The sequence below is a fragment of the Aricia agestis genome, chromosome 1 (assembly GCF_905147365.1).
Source record: "Aricia agestis chromosome 1, ilAriAges1.1, whole genome shotgun sequence".
In the NCBI taxonomy this organism is placed as follows: Eukaryota; Metazoa; Arthropoda; class Insecta; order Lepidoptera; family Lycaenidae; genus Aricia; species Aricia agestis.
In genome coordinates this window covers 9,632,180-9,638,351 of record NC_056406.1, presented here as the reverse complement: position 1 = coordinate 9,638,351, position 6,172 = coordinate 9,632,180, and positions in this window count along the sequence as shown.

Here is a 6,172-nt window from a genome sequence, read left to right as displayed (position 1 = left end):
TAGGTAATTTGCCCCCCCCCTGTAGTTTAAATGCTAGCATTTTCGTATTATAAATTATCAGTAAGAATAAAATAAATTTTAAAATAAAAAACTTTTAATTATTCTGAATACTTTCAACTTTTGAATTTTTATTTTTGTCGATGTTGTCGAATGTTTTATGTCGGTACTCGGTTGACAGCAGTGTTGCCAGATGGTCTCGGCGCCGTACCCCTGAACTAATTTGATTTCCCCCTAGAAATTCCCCCTAGAATTAGTAATATATTTTTATTTAATATTAAAAGAAAAAGTAATCTAGGGGAGATTACTTTTTCTTTTAATCCATACTAATATTATAAATGCGAAAGTATCTCTGTCTGTCTGTCTGTCTGTCTCGCTTTCACGCCAAAACTACTGAACCGATTGCAATGAAATTTTGTACACAGTTATTCTAGAGTCTGAGAAAGGACATAGGCTACATTTTGATGTGGGAAAATATCTTATTTCCATGAAAATATCGATGAAAATGAATTCGCATTGCGCGTGGCCAGCGCTCATCCCGGGGGTCCTGGGTTCGAGTCCCGCAGGCGGAACAAAAAGTTTTCAATGTTATTGGGTCTTGGATGTGTATTAAAATAATATTTCAAAAATCTTAAATGTATTAATTTATGTATAATATTATAAAAAATCCAGAAATATATCGATGCAATGAACATTTTAGTTCTAATACGATTCAACAGATGGCGTTTTATTTTTTACTTTATTGTAACATAGAACTAATCATACTTATTAGTTAGTATGTTTTTGTTTATAGTTTTTAATACGTTAGAATATTATGTTTAATAATATAATCACTTGGTATAATAATAATCAATCTATCTTATCTTATAGAACTCCTACTGCATTTCTAATATATGTGACAAGTTGACAACAGAAGGCGCTCAAAAAATAAAGGAGTTCGAGTGTACCGTGTTGGCCTATATTCCATCCAGAAAATATATCAATGCAATCAACATTTTAATTCTAATATATGAAAACAGATGGCGTTTTATTTTTTACTTTATTATTGTAAGTTGTAACAGAACTAATCATACCTATGTTGATTAGTTCTGTTACAATAATAAAGTTGTGCTTGGTAGGTGGATGGCTTCAGGATTTGTTCATTAAAAGATAATAATTTAGTCATTACGTTTTATTCACGTTTTATTACACATCGGCGGAGGGCGAGCGCGGAGCGAGAAAACGGAAGTGCGTAGTTCACAGATTACAATATCCTAACAGCGGTGTTGCTATATTACAATATCCTGACATCTCCCTTCGCAAAATAAAAACATATTTCTTACAGTTTGACATTAACCTTAAACTTATATCTAGGACTGAACCGTAAGTACACATTTTACTTTGCCTTAAAACATTGCTTATAAAAAAAAAAATAACACTTCAATTTGACTTTGACATTAAGTTGACATCTGACATAACGACATATATTAATGACATGTGACAACTGACATTTAGTTTCAGGAAAATAATATAGTAAATTACAATTAGAGCAAAGTCCTTTAAGCCACTCTGACATTGGCAACTCACCGAGGCGGCCATTTTTAAAAGAAGAAGAAGAAGTTACATATTACAATGAACTATCTAATACATAAAAACTTACAATGTACTTAAACAATGTTTTTTTACATTACATTACATACAGAACAACAAATTTATTCATATAAATAACGGGGTCTAATAATGGGGCGACCAAACGATGAGTATTTTATATTAGTGTTATTATCTGTTTGTGTATTTATATTTTGATAATTTGTGTTGTTTGTTTTCGTTTCAGGTTGAAGAATACAATCAGACTGAGAAGACATCGGCGACAACTGTAATGGACATTGAACTTGGCTGGGAGATTGGGTAGGGGTATCAGGTTTCGGACTGGGAGACTGTGACAAAGAATATTTCGGTTTCAAAATGTGATGACGATTACGACGAAAAGTACCTTCAGGAGATTGTATGATGTAGCTACGTGGTTGTGGACCAGACTGTGTTATAGTACCGGGTGTCCATGTACTATTGGGATGTTTCTTATAGTAAATTTTATCTCCTATGTTGAGTGGTTTAAGTTGTTTAGTGTGTTGGTTATAATAAATGTTGTGTTTCACTCTTTCTTTTTTTATTTTTTTCTCTATCAGAGTAGTATCAACAGTTTCCGGCTGTAATTGACTATCAGTACTAGGAAGTTGAGTACGAAGTTTTCTATTCATTAAAAGTTGTGAAGGTGAAAATCCTATATTTTTAGGAGTGTTACGGTATGTGAGAAGTGCAAGATAAGGGTCAGATTTATCAGCCTTACATTTTTTAAGCATGTTCTTTATAATGGCAACTGATCTTTCTGCCATACCGTTCGATCTACTCAGGTAGGGACTTGAAGTGATATGTTGTATATGCCAAAGAGTAGTAAAGTCTTTGAATTCTTGGCTATTAAATGGAGGACCATTATCTGAGACTAATATTGAAGGTATACCGTGTCTGGCAAAAATAGATTTCAAGTGTGTAATTATGTGTTTTGCAGAAGTGCCTGAGTGTAACAATGCAATTTCAATATACTTTGAAAAATAATCTACAACAATTAGATACTTGGTACCATCCAATTCAAATAAATCAGTACCCACTTTATTCCAGGGAAGTAGTTTAAAGTCATGATGTATCATTGGTTCTTTCGAGTTGCTTCTACGAAAGGTAAGACAAACATTACATAGGTTAACATATTTTTCTATATCCGAGGTTATATTTGGCCAAAAAACTTTATGTTTTGCTAATTTAATACAACTGTTAATGCCTTGGTGGCCTTGATGAATAATTTTCAAGATATTTTCTCTCATTGACTCTGGTATTATAATGCAATTAGACTTGAAGACTATGTTATCGATAACATGAATTTGGTCTTTGAAAGGGAAAAATACTCTGACTGACTGACTAAGAGATTTTTTATGTTCCGGCCAACCATTATAATAATAGTGCATGACTTGACTTAAGGTTTGATCTTTAAGAGTTGCATTTTCTAATTCTTTTAACATAACAGGACTAACGGACAAAGTTGACTTGACAAGGTTAATATGTAAATCTATATCTTTTTCTAGGCATGTGAGTGCATTATCTGGTAAAGCAGCTCGTGATAAAGTATCAGCAACAAATAAGTATTTACCAGGTTTGTAAATTACTTGTAACTCATAAGGTTGTAATCTAAGCATGATTCTTTGAAGTCTTGGTGGAATGTCATAGAGAGCTTTTTTGTATAATGTTACTAAAGGTTTGTGGTCGGTTTCTACTGTTACCTGTCTGCCGTAAGTATAATGATGAAATTTGGTTGCACCAAACAATACAGCTAACAGTTCCTTTTCAATCTGGCTGTAGTTCTGCTGGCTTTTGGTCAATGTGGCTGAAGCATAGGCAATTGGTTGACTACCATGTGACAGGACTGCTCCTAAGGCGTCTTTTGAAGAATCTACAGACAGAAGTAATTGTTTGTTAGGGTCATAATAAGTTAAAACAGGTGCTGTGCTAATTAGTTTTTTAAGGTTATGAAATTCTTTTTCATGATCATTTATCCATATCCAAGCTGTGTCTTTTTGAAGTAATTTTCTTAAGTGAGTGGTTTCTTTTGTTAAGTTTTTTATAAATGGACCAAGGTAGTTCACCATTCCTAACAACCTTTGAAGCTCTGTGACTGAAGTTGGACTTTGCATTTTGCATATGGCTTCGACTTTACTATCATCAACACTGACTCCCTGACTGCTAAATATATGCCCTAAGTACTTTACCATTGTTTGGCAAATAACCGACTTTTCCCTATTAAATTTGAGATTTATTTCTCGGGCTCTCTGTAGGACTTTTTGTAAATTTTCATTATGTTCGTTTATATCTTTGCCATAGACTAAAAAATCATCCATCATTATTTTAACACCGGGAAGATCACCAAATCTTTTTACCATTTCACTATGGAATATCTCGGGCGCTGCATTTATACCAAATGGTAAGCGTGTGAACCTATATCGACCATATGGTGTAATAAAAGTACAAAGTTTAGATGACTGTTCGTTTAATTTTAGCATCCAGAATCCCTTATTGGCGTCAAGTGTACTGAAATATTTTGCATTAGACAAGTCAGACTTTATCTCATCTAGAGTAGGGAACTGGTAATGAGGTCTCATGATGGCTTGGTTTAATTTCCGAGGGTCTATACATAGGCGTAACATTTTATTCTTCTTTGTAGTTAAAACAATTGAACTTACCCACTCAGTAGGCTCTTCGACACGTTGTATGACTCCACTCTTCTCCAGTGACGCTAGTTCATCCTTGAGAGGCTTTTGGAGTTGCAGCGGTACACGTCTGCATGCATCGATGGAAGGTTTTGCATCTGGCTTTAAGGTAAGATTCACCTCAAAATCTCGAATGCAACCTAGTCCTTGGAACAGATCACTATTGCTATTAATGACAAACTCAGATCCACAGATTTGATCAGAAAAACTAACAGTATTTACTTTCTTCAGGAGATTGAGCATCTTACATGTTTTCCTGCCTAAAGTATTTTGACAATTGATATCGAGTATGTAGAAGTTAATTAAGTGGTTTGTATTTTTATATGTGACATTGATATTGCATTGTCCTACAGTTGGTAATAGTTCTCCACTAAATGTAGAAAGTTTGTATAAACTTGGTTGAACGTTGTTGATGTTTAAGTTAAGGTATGTAAAAGTGTTGTAAGATATTATGTTAGCATCGGCCCCAGAGTCCATTAGAAATTCTACATTTTTGTTATTTATAATAAGGTCTACCATCCACTTACTATCTTCATCTAAATTATTACTATTGACTGTGCCTATAAATAAATTATTACCATCTAATGTTGATGAAGACTCGTTGCTTTGAAGGACTTCTTGTGTGACTACTTTGACGGACTTGTTAAATCTGCACATGACAGCAAAATGGTTAAACTTGTTGCAGATCTTGCATTTGATTCCAGCGGCTGGACATCTGAATCTATGCACTTGTCCACAGCGTGTGCATGTTTCTTTGTTTGTTTGACGATTCTGTTGTGGCTGCCTGCTTGCTGATGTATGTCTTGGTTGACTGTTGTATCTTGGCTGCGATGACTGTCTAGGCCTGGATGGATATCTTGTTCGAGTTAATTGTCTTCTATTTACTTCACCTATGACATATGATGAAGAGTTTTCTAGCATTTTGGCTTGTTGTCTGGACATTTCTTGGTGTTTGGCGAGTTCTATTGTTTTTTCCAGTGTAGACGGTTTTTCTTGTATAATTTTTTCTTTAATGAATTGGTTTTTAGAATTCAAGTTCCAGCTGAAAATGTCTCGTAGGAGGTTGTCTTGGAGCTCCCCAAAGTCACATTGACTTGCAATATTTTTCAAGTCCGTGACATATTGTTCAATGGGCTCGTCCTCGCCTTGTCGTCTGTTGAAAAGTTTGTGTCTCTCGATTGTAACATTAATTTGCGGTAGGAAATGCTTCTCGAATTTATCTATTAGCTCCTGGAACTTTACTGTGTCAATGTCTAGGGAAAATGAGTAGAAAATAGTCAAGGCGTCCCTGCCAACATGATGAAGCAAAATGGCTACCTTCCGTGAGTCTTTGACGTCCTCAAGCATGTTTGCTCGTGGGTAAATTTTTAATTGTGTTAGCCAGTTTTTCCACTCCAGTGGCATGTTGTTGGAGTTAATATTTAAAGGTTTTAGGCCTGACCCAGCTACTTGTTTAGAGTTTTCGTCCGACATATTGGAATGTAATTGCGCGGTCACTCACCGGCTTGGCTATTTTCTTGTCTTCGACTGATGAACGTTGCCTTGGATTCTGGATTCTTGAAATCCCACTTCTGACACCATGTTATGCTTGGTAGGTGGATGGCTTCAGGATTTGTTCATTAAAAGATAATAATTTAGTCATTACGTTTTATTCACGTTTTATTACACATCGGCGGAGGGCGAGCGCGGAGCGAGAAAACGGAAGTGCGTAGTTCACAGATTACAATATCCTAACAGCGGTGTTGCTATATTACAATATCCTGACACTTTACTATATAATATTGTTTTTATTCATAACTAGCTGTTGCCCGCGACTTCGTCTGCGTGGACTTTAGTTTATAGCGCGCGGTGTCAACAAAATTTGTGTCAAATTTATAAACTTT